We start from the raw sequence: 17113 nt of genomic DNA, 5'->3' as shown, positions 1-17113 counted from the left end.
TCATAACGTGATCATCCTCAGGATCTATTCTCCCAGGATTTGATTAATGTATTTTCAAGTTGTTTGCCCAATCTTCCATGAGACTCTTCAGTCATGCTTTATGGACTAGACTTAGTAATGACCAGTCGTGTGATTTTAAAGCAGATCATTCTGTCTCCTATTCATTTCAGTGGATATTAATATCTTAATTTGTTAGAACTAGAATGTCTACTGTTATAATTAAGCTATAAAGTCCATTGTTCTAATCTTGATCTTGGCATTTTAGAAATCAATATCAGGATGGTTTAATTAAAAAAAAACAAAAAAAAACTACATCAACAGAAAATCTATATTTTTATCCAGCACTATTTAAACAATTGGCAGATGCTTTTTAAAGTGACCTACGCTGGATTCAAGATATAGATTTTATTGGTTTATTCATTCCTTGGGAATCAAACCCATTAACCTTGGAATTACTGTGTTATGCTTTACTGCTTGAGATACAGGAAAACATTTGAACAGGTTTAAATCCATTTAACAGAATTGATAATTTTACCTCCTATTCATTTCAGTGGACATTGAAATTTGTTAGAACTGGAATGTTCACTGATAAAACTTCACTATTAAAAATTCAGCTCTTGAATTTGACGATATCGGGGTTGTACAAATCTAAGACAAAGCAGTTATATGAATTTCTTTTCATTTTATTCCTTTTTAATTCTTGAAAATTCTAATTATAATGCTGCATCCTATTTGCTACCTCAATTTAAATCGAGAACCTGAACCTGAGGAAGGCAATTTCAGTTCAATTCTGAGCCCTGTTGTCTAATAATCGAGAAGTTTTGTATGATATTGACTTTAAAACTATTCATGTTAAAGGGATAGTTCACCCAGAAATGAAAATTTGCTGTTGATTTACTCACCCTCAGGCAATCCAAGATGTGGGTGGGTGTCTTTTTTTCTTTAGTAAAACACTAAAGAAGATTTTTAGCTGAAACAGTGGTCCTTGGTGATTCATATAATGCAAGTCAATGGCTACCGTCACGTTGAGAGTCAAAAAAACATATACAGGCAAAACAAAATTAATACCCGTGGCTCCTGACGACACTTTGAGGTCTTATGAAGCGCATACTCCAGACTGCCACGAACGCGCTCAGGACCGTTTGCCGATGCTTTGGATTACAGGTATAATGCAGTAAATAATGTTCAGTTTCTTGCACAGACAGATTGTTTCGCTTCATAGGACCTCAATGTGTCTTCAGGAGCCACGGGTATTAATTTTGTTTTGCCTGTATATATTTTTTTACTCTCAAAGTGACGGTATATGAATCACCAAGGACCACGGTTTCAGCTAAACATCTTCTTTACATTTCTACTGAAGAAAAAAAAAACCACACATACATCTTGGATGGCCTGAGTAAACTAACAGCAAATTTTCATTTTTGGGTGAACTGTCCCTTTAACACGTTAACACAAAATGCCGCAAGTAGCTGCAAGTCATGATGTCAGAAAGAATGGAAGATTTTTGTCTTGATGTTTGCCTTCCTGGTGGGTCATCATGCATCTTGAGCAGATCCTGCTGGGAAGCTGTTAATTAGCTGGATCTCTGTCAAAGCTCTGCTTGGCTGCTATAGCCTTTAAAATCATGCATTAAGAAGTTTTAAAGCTACTTAGTCTCACACCAGAGAGATCTCATGGTTAGGATCCTCCTCGCTTTATTGTGTTTCATAGTCATTTAGTGAAAGGAAAATCTGTTTTCTACATTCTGAAATGTCTAATGACTTAACACTATTAGAGCCTCAGATTTCCCAGTAGCCTATCTTGTCACCGTGTTATTATCCACCTCTCAGCAGTTGTCACGAGATCCCCTCATATCTATCTATCTATCTATCTATCTATCTATCTATCTATCTATCTATCTATCTATCTATCTATCTATCTATCTATCTAATCTGAACCATAATGCACTAGGTTATTGCAACTGCCAAATGTTTACAGTCAGCTATCATTCATGACTCTCATGTGAGTTTCTTTTTTTTTCCCAGAAGGTGTTGCTGTACCCCTCTAAAAGGGCCCAGACACAGTAGCAGAGGTCCCATTCGGCGTAGTGACATCTTATTAAAACGGCACCACGTAATCCTACCAACACCCTCCCTTGCTTTAAATCCGCTCGTCCGGTGCAGTTCCGTAGACGCACAGCACAGCCTCCTCCTCCAGCAGAGCAGCGCCGCGGCTCGTGTCTCTACGGTAACATGGTGTGCAGCGCGCGGCAGCAGTAGACAGTATCACTGGACCGTAAGAGAAGGCGCTCGCGCTGCTTATCCTGCTCTCCTTCCACAACATATCAACACATCGAGGGAAACTTCGCGTTTTTTTGGACACGGTAAGATGGCCAATCAACGCGTCCTGCGAATACTTACTGTAAAATATTAATATTTTTTAATTCTTAATGACGGGAACGTTGGCTCTCCTCTTGCTGTGAGTCTGTATTGTCAAATAGCATCCCATCATAAGCACGCGTGAAATGACGAGGAAGAGATGGGGAACGATCCCAAATAAAGCCTAGTTTTAAAAAGCGACTAAACAAATGTAATTAGAATGGAATGACATAAAATAACGCGATTGCATTATTTTTTTTGACCCAGTGAATAATAGTTCACAACAACAATTTGGGTCATTGTACAGCCTCCGTGTCGTGTGAACAGTACTTTATGAATGAATTGATAGTTTTGTGATTATGACGGATGTAAGGAATGTTTGGATGGGTCAGGGGTCGCGCTCGACGGATGTGCGCGCTTCCAGTAATTCTGTTTTTGGACAGTCACGCGATGCTATTGTTCGAACTGACGAGCTTCTGAAGAGCTCGAGGAAGCGGGACATGAATCCTGCGCAGGCACCACTGGGATAAATCATTAGCCTGCTCTAAAAGTGGCCAATGTAAAATTAATTTTGAAGCAATTATCTACAATGTTTATTGAATCATTATGTGCAGTAGCATACTGTACCTGCATAGGCTGCAATAGACTCCAAAAGCAGTTCGGCGTGCAGTTCGATCTTGGGGAAAAAAAGTGACATATTTACCTTTGTACTGCACAAGTGAGTGACAGACTGAGTGTATATTTTATGAAGCATTTTTATGATGCTTTTAAAATAACCAGTTTTTTATTTAATCTTTTCGATTAAAGATGCAAAAAAAAACAAAAAAAAAACATAGGCTATAGCCTATATTCTTATTGCTTCACTGCTATTGTAGAAATCAATGGAAATAAACACATGGCCATGACATGGTCAATATTTTATTTTAATAGCCTGTTAATATGCACATAAAAATAACTCACACAATCTAAGGTCTTAGGGGTTTATACAAAAAAAAAAAACTCTAGACAAAACAATTAATGTATGCAATTTTGTTCCTTTTATTAATCTGAGTGACACATCCAAATTGAACTTGCATATGAATGGATCTTCTCCATGCCGTTGATGTTGGTGAAGGCTAGGGAGACAGGCTCATGTAACAGGCTGTTTGTAATCAGGCTGTTGGTCCCACTGAATCCCTTCAGGACACACTTTATTCAAAGATGCACATTGATCTATGGAAGGGTTATGACATCAGGTCAGGGTGGGGTCAGGGACTTTTCATGCTTAAAGATGTGCTGATAAGTGTGTGAGATTAATGTTTCTGTATGTTATCATGAGTTAGATGCAGGTGGGGGGCTGAGTTTTTAGAATTTCATTCTAAATTATATTAAACACAAATTTCTATTTTTGTGTTCCATGGAAAATTTAAAACCATATGTATTTGGAACAGTGATCATGGAGCATAATTTAGGTTTTTAGATGAAACATTTATTTTAAAAAAATGCTTTCTTAAGTGTAGGAGAAAATAGAAGATGACAATGACTTAAGTGCTCTGTCGTTTCTGCATGCCATTAAACGCCACCATTTAAAGTAGGATCAGTGCTTGAGACACATGATGCATTGCCTTTGTGAGGCCGGAATCTCCTGTTGGGGCTTTTTCTTGGATTTCTCTTAGAAATCTCGTGGTCTCATTAGCTGTCTCATTAGTTCTCACTGTGCTGTTTTCTTTAGTTCGTCAAATCATGTGATCCTCTTTGGCTTTGGTTAAAGGCTGAATAGAACGTGGATCTCATCCACTCAGTATAGGGAAGCTGTGGTTTGCAGCACACGTTATGGCACACGTTATGGTGGAAACACTGGTCCATAAAACATCCACATTACTAGATGTGAGTTAATGGACATTTATGATAATATTAGTCATGGCACTTAATCTGAGATAAAGATGACATTCATGGTCATTGTTAAAATACATTAAAGTGCCCTTTGCAATTAAGATAATCAAGATATAAATATGGAAATCACATTAAGTGGCATTATTTTCAATGCAGCATTGAGACTTAGTGCTGCTACAATCAAAATAGCCTACAAAGATTTTTTAGCAGCATTGAAAAATTTAAATAAATTCAGTTTTTCGCTTTTTTGCTGTAATATTAGTCAGCGCTATGCCACTCATTTGAACACTGTGAGTAACCAAGCTCTGTGTGTGCCTTACCTGACCACTGCGTTCCACTCAGCCCGATTGTGGCTGCACTGTGGGATGTGATTGTGAGTGTGAGAACCTTTTCAAGGGAGGATGTGGCTTTTGCACCCCACTGAGAAGTTCTTGCTTCCTTTTTTTTATTGCATACCCAGATCCAGCCTTGCACTGCGCCTTCCATTAGACTGCAGAAAGGCAGGCCAATTACTCTCAGCAGCCGCATTATGGTTGATTCTAAGGAGCTCTCTCAGAACCGCTATGTTGTTCTGTTAGGAAAGTGTGTGGTAGGATGTGAGTATTTGTGTGCTCAAGTGTTTCTAGGTTTGCCTTTGTCTGTGAGTAAATGCAATCGGTGTCATGCAGTTTTTAATGCCCGTTGGCTGCAGAGAAACTTAAGAGCAATATAAAGTCTGTGGCTATTGCTGGAAATACATGAGTGCCCTTCTTAAAGTCCCCATGAAATCAAAATAGTCAAAAAAAAGTTGTGGGGCTTTTAGTATGAATATGTTAGCCTTAGTGTTAACTATAAGCTAGTGTGCTCCAAACCAATGACAAAATTCGCATTTAGAAGATATAAGCATTTAAATCTCTCACTTCTGCCAATATGGATCAGTGATGTTGATAACATCACTTTGCACATCTACGCTATAAATAGATGCTGAAGCTGCGGCTGAAATCGGTAACTTGTACATACATTTACTATTTTCTACATGGTGAATGGGACATAGTGCACTATAGAGGGAATAGGGAATGATTCAGACAGTGTAAATATGGTTTACATTGGGGCGAATGAAGTCTGGTTTCGCGTTAGTGTCACGCGAACCACCACAGCGCGCACACAGTCTGCTCTGGTCCAGAGACACGATAACACAGAGCGGATCATATGTGCGAGCCGGCGCAGACCAGAAAACATATCGTATTTTATAGCGAGATGGAGGAGATTAGGAGGAAACTACGTCTTTACCGAGCTCAACGGCTCATCACGAGCTGTGTTGTAAACTAAACGCTATTGGCTATTTAAAAAAAGGGGAGGGGCTGTTCGATATGTCCCGCCCTCTATTCCTGTTTCAGTGAAAACACATTGAATAATGCTGCGCATTTCAAGGCACTTCAGTTTAAGTATAGTAACTTCCATACTTGCAACACTGAGATTAAGCTGCCCAAAATGTGAAGTTGTCTGAAGTACTTCTGTCTCCTTTTCTATGAGGTCATGCTGACCGACAGTGCTTCTGTACGTGGAGTTGAGAGAGCTCTTTCAGTGGATCTTCCCACTGTTCAGATGGGCTGGCTTATTTTCAACATGTACTGAGCCCTGGTGAGTCAGTTCCTTTTGCTGTCATATCTTGGACGACCTTTCATTGACACTGGGGAGTTAAGAGGACCTCTTGAACTTGATGAGAGTTGCACTTGGCATTTAGGGATGACTTTGCTGTAGACAAAGATAAGCAGAGGAAAGCAAATATAAAGTCAGTTGCATAGGGTTTTCCTCATTTGAGAAATACTGGTTCTTTGTGCAAACGGAGAAAAAATAAGCAGTGAAGTGTTTTTCGACAGAAAAAAAAAATTGGTAAACCTTCTATTATTCACCATTTTAGCTTGTGGAATTAATGAATTATTTGTATATTTATTGGCAAAAAGGGTAATTTGTTACCCTGAAACCTTTAGGTTAAAAAAAAAATAGAAACCTCTATTTTTAGGTGATACTGCATCCACTCCACAAGGTGTCAGTAAAAAGTTCAAGCCCAATGTTGTATCAGTTATTTAGGAAGATGAACGAAAGCCAGCAAAGCCAAAAGAAAAAGCGCACTTTAAAAATACACATGACAACTGGAATACTGATAGAAAATTATGCTTGAGCATTACTTGCATATTACTTGCACAGCTGGACGTTTCTAACACTTCTAAAGAGCTTGATTACCTGGATGAGGTGTGTTTAATTAAGGTTGGAGATAAACTCTGCAGGACGTTAGCCTTCCAGGAGCAGTATTGGGAATCCCTGCTCTAGAGTAAATCAGGACTCTAATAACTTTGACATACTATGAGAATCCTCTAAGGATTTGCGGATACTAATATACAAAATGAGAGCAACCGTTGAAGGTCAACGCACATAATTAGTCTTCAGACTCCCTTGGTCTGACACACTGATGTTGAGAGTCATGTCAAGATATGATAGTGGACAAAGGTCAATGCAGTTTACACAGACACAACCATTAGGATCAAAGTAAGCCAACCGCATGGCACATTTGTTCCCAGGCATGGGGATTGTGGGGGTTCTCTTCCTGCTCTGAGACTGTGTGCTGTGCTACATGATAGCGGTTGAAGGAGAAATTCGTGCTGAGGGGGCAATTTGCGTTCTGACGAAAGGGGATGTGTATTTTTAGTCTTGGCCTCATCACAACAGGAAATGGGATAGTAGGCTCCATAATGTCTCAACTAACATACTTTTTAAGACATTTCTGTTTCCCTTTCTCCCAACCCTTAACACAATTTTCCAAGCCCTCCTCCTAAACAATAGGTGGAATAGTTCATCCTTATTTGGGAATGTCGTGGCAGTAGTGTGAAGTCCTCAAATAGTTTTAGCACATAGATTTGTGTATTGCAAATATGTCTTAGCCAGACTATATACCCTTGTAAATCACTCTGTATGTTTATTAATCGAAAAATAATGTTTAATTGAATCCAAATTGGATTTGAATAGTCATATTGAGTGATACACTCTCATTAACTCTTTCCCCGTCAGAGTTTCATAAAAAAGCAGTAGGCCTATTTTGAACAAAAAGCTGAATTTTGTTTTTTCCAAGACTACAACGTGCATAAGCAATGCTTTTATCGCTTGTTTCTGATTCTTTTTTGTCTTTGTTTTTGATTCTGAGATTCTGTACTCTTTCAGAAGATAAATATAGCGCCCCCTACCGTATAACAGTGAAAACATGGAAACACCAGAAAATTCTGTCAATGGCGGGAAAGCGTTGTCTCATAAATGACGGAAAATTCTGTAAATGTCGGGGAAAGAGTTCAAATGAATACTTAAGGCACCACCCACACACTACAAGATAATCGGGCCGATTTTGGTCCCAAATTCTCCTCTTCCGACAATCCTATAGGTAAAGTCCCGATTATCTTGATGATTCTGCAGATTATCTTATCAGATTTTCCTGTGGTGTGAGGTGTGTTAAGAGTGGAGGACAAACGTGCAAGCACTCTGTAGATTGTCATGTGGAATGAAACGATACCAAATCAGAAAGCGAGAGATTTTGCGAGATTTCCCGTGTTCACAGTCGGGACTCTGGTTGTTTGTGAATGGAATATGTTATTGTGCGGTCTGTGGTGTGCTGTCTTGGTCACATCCCGGCACTCCACACACTACAGAAACAAAGCTGTAAAAACTATGATTTTTTTTTTTTTATCATTATGTTTGTGGTCTAATAATCTGATAAGATTTTTTAAATCTTTTAGTGTTGGCCAGCCTTTAGTCTATTGTACATGTTTCGTTTCTCAACCATGAGTTTGCAGAGTTTGAATCCAAATCTCAGGCGTGATAGGAAAGAGTTACTTGTCTTGCTGTCCTGTCATGGGACATGCTGAGGTTGGCATACTGGGCTGATGTGTGGACATCCATAAGGGTCAGCACTTTGAAGATCTGGCTGAATCTGGCCATTTTGAAGCCTGTTTTGCTCATCGTTGGAGACCTACGAAGTGAGAGATCAGTTCTCCTTGACCTGAATACTATGGTGCCCTGGGCAATTAAGGTGTGGTGAGAATAATTACGATGTGGGATGGAGGGTGTCCTCTGAGTCTGGCACATTTCAGTGTGTAGTGTTAAAAATGGGAATGAGCTGCACTACATTCTGCTTCCAATAATGGAAACTTCCACAAAACCCATTGCACTCTGTGGCATTAAAAAAAAATTCACAGAACAAATTAAGACCTGATATCTCTGTGAACGTGAGGAGGATTTCTTTTTTGCTGTTAATCCACACTATGGATTATTCGATGGGTGATACTTGGAAATCTAAGCCTGAGTTTTTGGCAATACCAATATGATAGTATTGTACAGTGCAATGCATAAGTGAATACACCCATGCTAAAGTTGACTAAAAAGAGGAATAAAAAATCATATTTTGGAAATTGAACTTAATGCCTTAATTTAAAAAATTAGGAAAAATCCAACCTTTAAGGACACCAATTTTCTTTGTGAATGAATAATGTATCGTAAATAAATAAATGTTCTTCCTTAAAATACATGGTGCATAAGTGAGTACACCCCTATGTTAAATTCCCATAGAGGCAGGCAGATTTTTATTTTTAAGTATTTTTTTAAAAAAAAAATTAGGATACTATGCATCCTGATAAAGTTCCCTTGGCCTTTGGAATTAAAATAGCCCCACATCATCACATAGCCTTCACCATACCTAGAGATTGGCATGATTTTATTTCAGTTAGCCTAAAAGCTAGTTTGATTTGCATTGAGAGATGATCTTATGGAAAGTACCCCATGCCAATCTCTAGGTATGGTGAAGGCTATGTGATGATGAATTTAACATAGGGGTGTACTCACTTATGCACCATGTATTTTAAGGAAGAACATTTATTTATTTACGATACATTATTCATTCACAAAGAAAATTGGTGTCCTTAAAGGTTGGATTTTTCCTAATTTTTTAAATTAAGTTTCCAAAATATGATTTTTTATTCCTCTTTTTAGTCAACTTTAGCATGGGTGTATTCACTTATGCATTGCACTGTATATATAATAGTATAGTCAAATGATAGCAAATAAAATATCTTCCAGCATTATCAATTGCTGTTAATTGCTGTCAGTTGATGAATTTAGATGTAGTATTACACATTTCTAATCATAATTCACTGTAAATGTTTGAAAACACCAATGCACTAGACTTTTTAAAGGCTGTCAGTAGATCAGCTTTTGGCTGATAATCTCAAATCAACCTGGTCAATATATCACTGCCATATAAATAACTACTATTATATCTATATACTATATACTATTACTAGTATATAGTATACTATTATATACTATTATACGATATCTAAATGATATAGTTTAAAGATGGGAAATGATTAAATTAAAAAATAGACAAATCTGTTAAAATATACAAATATCGTCTGATTCATTGTTATGGATGATAAATTGTTGTATCAATTTCCACAAAACATATTCTTAATTTTATATTCAAAATGACCAATATTTAACAAAAAATATTAACAAGTAAAAAAAAAAAAAAAAAAAAAAAACTTACAAGCTTGCAGTGTTTATATTCTTTCAGCATCTCAAGTTGAAGTTAATGCAGTATGACACTGGACTAAGGGCCTTTATGAATTCTATCCAAAAGGAACAAAAAACAAAGCTAAATAAAGCTCCATAAAGATCACCTAAGCTTGTTCATTTATACGTGCCAGCCTGAAGAGGTAAACTGAACTCCCCAGCTGAGTCTTGGTTCCTCCCAAGCTTTCTCACGAATCTAACCTAAATATGTTCGGGAGTTTTCCCTTGCTATTGTCACTGCTGTGAGTTTTTCCGCATGTGGATTTTAAGGCACTACTCTGTGTATAGTTTGCTTGTAATGATTTGCATTGTCAAAATGGTTCAATTAATTCAAACTGAATTGAAAACATGGCGTAAAAACACGGATACGATGTAGTCATAGCCTCAGAGACTACAGATGGTGCTCTTCTGCTTACGCTCTCCCCACTGCCTGCTTTCTCATTCCTCATTAGTGGATTCTGAAATGTTGGTAATGGAGGCTTAAGGAACATGTCAGTAGTCTGGCACAATATGGCAATTGGAACAAGCGTCTGTCGGAAGAACAGATGTGATTTGTAAGTCTATAGCAGTTGATGAGTGCCTGAAGACCACCAGAAACCAAGTTAGCAGAATTCACAAGCTCAGACAAGTGACTGCAGGCTGAACTGTAGAGCACAGAGATGTTCTAATCAGAGTTGGTGGTTTTATGTGATTGTCAGCAGGAAGAGTTTTTAACCTGTTCTTTTGCCTCTGGGAAAACTGATCAACTTCTGAGCAGAAGGGGAAAAAAGAAAGAAAGAAAAACCCAATTTCATCTCTTTCTTCATACATAATAATAAAAACAACTGAAATTAATGAGCAGATAAACCCCTTCACTTTAAACCTCTCTCCAATTTGCGTTGGGGTTCTGATCAACCTGTCAAGGTTTATTTTTCCTTGCATAACTAATGTTTTGCTCTTCCCTTGTAAAAAAGAAATGTGCTTAATTGCATTGAATGTGCACTTTTGTTGCATACTTCAAATCCTAAAAGCATATTTTTACTTGCAGAAAAATAACATTAATGAAATAAAACCTCTCTAAACTTTGTTAGCTTTGTTATTATTATAATTGCTATCATTATTCTTTTATTTAATTCTTTTATTTTATTTTTTATATACCATTACTGTTAATTAACATAATCTAAGGCAGTTTGTTCTAGGTTGGTGAGGGATTGAAAATGTAAAAAATGCAATCTCTCTACAAACAATAGCATTTGTCTTTGGAATAAAAATAAAGAGAAAAAAAGTGCACTTTGTAATAGATTGTAATATTTACCATGAGTGCTTCTCAGTACATTTGGCTGTACACTTTAAGTTAATCATATGTCAAATACAATAGAAGTTATTATGAAATTACATTTAAAGAGTCCCACTTAAGTGGGTCAAAAAATCACTCTAAAGTTCAACTAATTGCATTGAATATAAATTCAAACTATAATACATTTTCATTGAATTGTAAATAACATGCAATTAAGGGTCAGGTTTACTAACAGCTTGCACCAGCACAAACCCTCTGAACCCTCTTCAGGGTTTACTAAAGACATGCAGTGAAAAATTAGCGCTGAAAAGGTGTGGACACAGTTATTTTTGTGGCTGTATTGCATATGCATTTGTAGGAGTTTCCCATTCAGATGGCAAATTTATGGGCGGAGAGTATTTAAATTAATCATGCAACTCGATTTACGCCTTAATTAAATGCCCCAAAAAATGTCTTAAACCAGACACTAATTTGTGCTACTCCTGGTAGATTGCGTTGGTCATTATGGAAATGATCCGGCTGCATCTGTTCTTAATATTTGATGTAGAAGACTTTGATGTGTCTTCCGATATTGAGGGGGTGATATCTTTGAATACTGAATTGCTCACAGCCCTTATCACCTCCTTCACTAATAAGATCATACTCTCTGCGAAAAGCTATTTGTGTTCCTCGAGCTAGTACACTGAAAGCTGATGAGTGGGATTTACAGCTGCAGAAGGACTCGTGCAACAGGTAACTCCGGAGGGATGAATGATAAGCTGCCTTAGCTTCACTCCACTGCGTTGCACGTCCCAGGGGCAAAATGGGAAATCCTAAGCAAAAAGTTACATTCTAATTACGTTACCTCCATAATTCAGGTTCTCCTGAGCTAATGTGCAGACGGCAGAACAGGAAATTACAACAACCCAAACCCTTAGAAACATGGCTGCTGTTTTTAGAGAAACTGTGCCCTGAGTGCCCTGTGTGTTTCTCTACCCTGATCGTGACTAATGACCTTCAGGCACAGTTTGAGGAGACACTGTAGATACCAGGATTGGGCAGCAGCAGGCGGCTCCACAGCCCTTTGAAGTGATTTATGTGTTTGTGTCTTCTCCTGGCTGAACAGTCAGCCAGTGCTGGACTGGTTTGCAGGAGACCGCGAATCTGGCAGTAGGAACTCGATCCCTCAGCAGCTTCAAGCAGGCGGACGTTTGAGGCAGGAATTAATGGATTTGTTAAACATCAGTGGTTTTGCAGAAGTTCTGAAGTAACTCTCTGGGGTGAATCTAAATTGTGCTAATTGCAATATTTTGATAAGCGTTGCCATATATATTTAATCCATCAACGATAACAGAATACTAGATCTTCTGTGTGCGTTTGTGTAAGCAGGCTGTGTAGAGTAAGGTGTTATCTGAATTAATCTGTGCTTGTACAGCTGGGAGATTATCCAGTTGACATATCTCTATGTTGATGTTATGTTGGCATAAAATGTGCATGGAGGTTAAACTAGGGTAACTGTGCTGTATTTTTTCCCCCAATTCTGTTATGTCTCTGTTATCTTGTCCACATTCATATTAGGAGCTGATAAGAGTAAAGTGGCATTTCAAATGGCTGAAAGTTATTAAATTGCACAGTACAGTTTTTTAAAGTCAACATGAAATGACATTCACAAGCCATTTTACTTATGTAATCTGACCTTTCTGGGTGAAATGGGATATACTGTGATTAAAAAATGTTGAGAGAGAGAGTTGATTTAATTCATTGGGAATTTATTGGATCATGGAAAAACAAGTTGTGGAGAGGTTTTTATTGGCTGAACTTTAAGCAGCCTTGATTTATTGTATGTCAGCTGAATCAGAATCGTAAAAAGAAATATTTTAGTTATGAGTTGTGAGATTGTAGTCTAAATTGAGAAAAAGGGTGATGTAAAAATGTACAATTCAAAAGATTTTAGGCAACCAGGTACCATTTTTTATGTTAAACCAACAATATTTTTTTATAGGGATGCACCAAAATGAAAATTCTGGATAGACTTGGCCGAAAACCGATACCGAAACCGATTATATATAAATATTTTTTGTATAATTGTATTATTATAAGACTTTTTAATTAAATACAATAATTGAATGAATCTGAATTTAAAACTACAAGCCAATAAAATACAAAAATAAACATGTTTATTTAAAGTAACATACAAAAATTGGACAGAAAATAGGCCTATATTAAAATAATTTCAATATATCAATATATTATTCTTCATTAAGTTCTATGCAACATAACTATTTATGATAGTCAGATTTAACAGGATTATTTTTTGACCAATTATTAAAATAAAGTAGTCCTACAAATCTATTATTATCAGAGCATGTGAGCAGATAGCAGGGAGTGGATCAGTGAACAAGAGGGGAGTGTCAGCCACATACACGGAGCAGAATATTGAGTAGAGAGCGCACACGGAGCGACTGATTTGCTTTCTTAGGGTAGAAAAGTGCGCTAACCAGATGGGATTTAAACTTTAAATTTAAAGTTTGCGAGCTAATTTCATCCATTAGATCGAAAGATCTGAAAAGTTCATACATTTACCCACCCATAGGAATGCACGATATATTGCCCACCATATCGTTATCGGCCGATATATGTTCATTTTTAATGTTATTATTATCGGCCCGATAAGAAAATCTGGCGGCTATATTAGATCCGATAAATAATGGATGATTTCCTTCAGCTGAGATACATCAGATGCGCACTGATTGCCATGATGGTTTTGAATCACTTAAAATCCCTTCAAAAAGGAAAATACGGTTAAGTGCAACATGTGTGCAAGTCTGTCATATAGGCTATCAAAAATTATATAAAAATTTGGATTTAGATTTATCGGCTATATTGGTTATCGGCTTTCAAATATAAAAATTATCAGTTATCGGTATTGGTATCTGTATCGGTATCGATGCATACCTACCCAAGACCCTCCACTCGAAGAAATCAGCACAGAAGTGTTCAAAAGTGGACAAAAGAGATGGATTAAAACACCAAGTGTGAACGGTGTCTCCCTCGTCTAATTGTGATCCTATCGACCAAAATGCATCTTAATACCAGGTATAAACAGGGCCTAATTCACCGTTGCTCTCAGTCTGTCTTAAAAATTAAAGGTACACTGAGTAGGAATTTCTCCCATCTAGCGGTGAAATTGTATTTTGATTCAAACGAATAGTGCTCTCTAGCTCCTCGCTTTTTCAAATGCGTGTTGCAACTCCGGTAGCTGATATGTACCAAGAAGCTATAACAACAGGTCTTCCAATAGCACTTCATCGAGTTTAACTATACATGTTGTACTGTTATGCTACCTATATAATGAATTACACAACCAAGCAATGAAAAAAAGCTTGTAATTTAGACCGTAATATTGACTTACCTGTTGAGAAGAAAGCAGGCAACTTCAGCGTCCCTTTCAAAGTCTTTCTCCTTCATTAGCTCTTTCCACCTGGGAAAAGCTATCCCGATATTTACCCTGTTTTTTTTAATTCGCCGGTTTCGTTCGTTTTTTTGGCGAGGAGGATTCCTTCTCCTGTGGCTCGGCATAAGTATGATCCTGCATTATGAAGTACCGTGCAGTGACAAGTGCCTCTCACTGATCTCCTTGTCCGTTTCAGCTGGTTTCAGTCACGTGACGCTGGCTCTGAGCGAAAACGCGTTATGGAAACGCGTTGAGGTAGGCTAGTGCTTTTTGTCCCTCTCTGCTATTACAGTTTTTCAAATCGGCAGAACGACATGGAAGCCTCCTTGGACTTACCTGTCCAATGTAAATAAAGATAATAAATTCTTTGCTTACGAGGATAAGTCAGATCATTGGCAGAGGTAATTTTACACTAATGAGGACATACACTCACCTAAAGGATTATTAGGAACACCATACTAATACTGTGTTTGACCCTTTCGCCTTCAGAACTGCCTTAATTCTACGTGGCATTGATTCAACAAGGTGCTGAAAGCATTCTTTAGAAATGTTGGCCCATATTGATAGGATAGCATCTTGCAGTTGATGGAGATTTGTGGGATGCACATCCAGGGCACGAAGCTCCCGTTTCACCACATCCCAAAGATGCTCTATTGGGTTGAAATCTGGTGACTGTGGGGGCCATTTTAGTACAGTGAACTCATTGTCATGTTCAAGAAACCAATTTGAAATGATTCGAGCTTTGTGACATGGTGCATTATCCTGCTGGAAGTAGCCATCAGAGGATGGGTACATGGTGATCATAAAGGGATGGACATGGTCAGAAACAATGCTCAGGTAGGCCGTGGCATTTAAACGATGCCCAATTGGCACTAAGGGGCCTAAAGTGTGCCAAGAAAACATCCCCCACACCATTACACCACCACCACCAGCCTGCACAGTGGTAACAAGGCATGATGGATCCATGTTCTCATTCTGTTTACGCCAAATTTTGACTCTACCATCTGAATGTCTCAACAGAAATCGAGACTCATCAGATCAGGCAACATTTTTCCAGTCTTCAACTGTCCAATTTTGGTGAGCTTGTGCAAATTGTAGCCTCTTTTTCCTATTTGTAGTGGAGATGAGTGGTACCCGGTGGGGTCTTCTGCTGTTGTAGCCCATCCGCCTCAAGGTTGTGCGTGTTGTGGCTTCACAAATGCTTTGCTGCATACCTCGGTTGTAACGAGTGGTTATTTCAGTCAAAGTTGCTCTTCTATCAGCTTGAATCAGTCGGCCCATTCTCCTCTGACCTCTAGCATCAACAAGGCATTTTCACCCACAGGACTGCCGCATACTGGATGTTTTTCCATTTTCACACCATTCTTTGTAAACCCTAGAAATGGTTGTGCGTGAAAATCCCAGTAACTGAGCAGATTGTGAAATACTGCAGTACTACAGTAAACTCTCTTTAAAGAGTCTTTATCATGCTAACATGTTTTTCTTTCACGCTCACTGTAGTTTTAACATCTCTATAGCTTCAATAAGTCCTTAGGTTACTTTCAGTGCCTGTCGATAATTTAGCCATCATTCATTTGTTGCTTTTGGGCACTCTGCAAGAGATAACACCACTCTATACCCTTTGGGAAAACAATGGCACGAAATGTAATTAATACTAGTCACTGCCTGAGGGGTCATTAGACAAATGCTAAACCTCTGTTGTTTCCCACTCCCTTACACATCAATTCTACTTTGAGAAGGCTGTAAGTCAAACTGTGGTCATTGTCCAAACTGCACAATATAGGTGTGGTTCTCTCTCAGTTCCAGTGGCTTCTGTCTAAGAGCATTTTTTCTATTTGAACGTGATCAACGCTAACTTTACGGCTGAGAGCAAACGCACATCTTATCTGAATTTTAAAATAGAGAGATTTCAGGTCAAGGGGTTGCTCATCTATGCAGCATTTCAGAACAGTGAAGTAGATAAGCTGACTTTTATGAGCGCTGTCGCAGTGTTGCATGTGTGTATTTGTGTGTGCGTTTGCTGTCTTTACAGACTGTACAGTAAAGTCAGCCTGGGACCCGACTTAAAATGAATTATGTTTTGGCCTGAGTATGTGGCAGATGAATAGAGGATTGGTATTGGCACTTGCAGACTCCATATAAAGCTCTATATTGCGACGTAAAACCCACTGCCAAGTACACATCAATAAGGTGACAGGTAATAAAGCGAAAGACTCGGGTCAACAAGCTCTTAAGAGATCCTATTGTTATCTATTGAATTCCACATCTATAGCGGGAAACTAAGGAGGCGAATCTTGATTAGTCCCTGAGAATGAATTTTCATGAATCTCAATGCTCTTGAATTCTTTGAAACTGAATGCCTTTACACAGCTTTTAAACACTGCTTTGCCATCTGGGCTTTTGCTTGCGGCATGAAAGGTATTAAAGTGAATTCAAAAAGGTTGATGTTTGTTTTGAAAGATACTTTACTGTAAAAGACTTTCGTTTAGAGATGCACTGACAGTTTTGTTTTTTGACTCAGTCGCTCTGGTGCATTTCTTAGATCACAACTGAAATTCTTGAAACTTCTTGTTCATCCTCCAC

The 17113-nt window shown here is 38.1% G+C and overlaps 1 protein-coding gene across 3 annotated transcripts in view; it reads left to right on the top strand.

Annotated features, from left to right (window-relative positions):
* Window positions 1-2061: 2061 nt before the first annotated feature.
* hpca (hippocalcin) overlaps window positions 2062-17113 on the top strand; it is a 42611-nt gene continuing 27559 nt past the window's right edge. The window contains exons 1-2 of one of the 3 annotated variants that reach the window (XM_084130925.1): window positions 2191-2362; window positions 5742-5849. The gene's annotated coding sequence lies outside the window, so the exon portion shown is untranslated. Of the gene's footprint in view, window positions 2363-5741; window positions 5850-14726; window positions 14786-17113 lie in introns of all 3 variants that reach the window. The other 2 variants (XM_084130926.1, XM_084130924.1) reach the window with 2 other exon arrangements.

The sequence above is a fragment of the Abramis brama genome, assembly GCF_963993115.1.
Source record: "Abramis brama genome assembly, chromosome: 12".
Classification (NCBI taxonomy): Eukaryota; Metazoa; Chordata; class Actinopteri; order Cypriniformes; family Leuciscidae; genus Abramis; species Abramis brama.
Note: the sequence above shows the minus strand (reverse complement) of the source record. Positions and strands in the feature narration are given on the sequence as shown.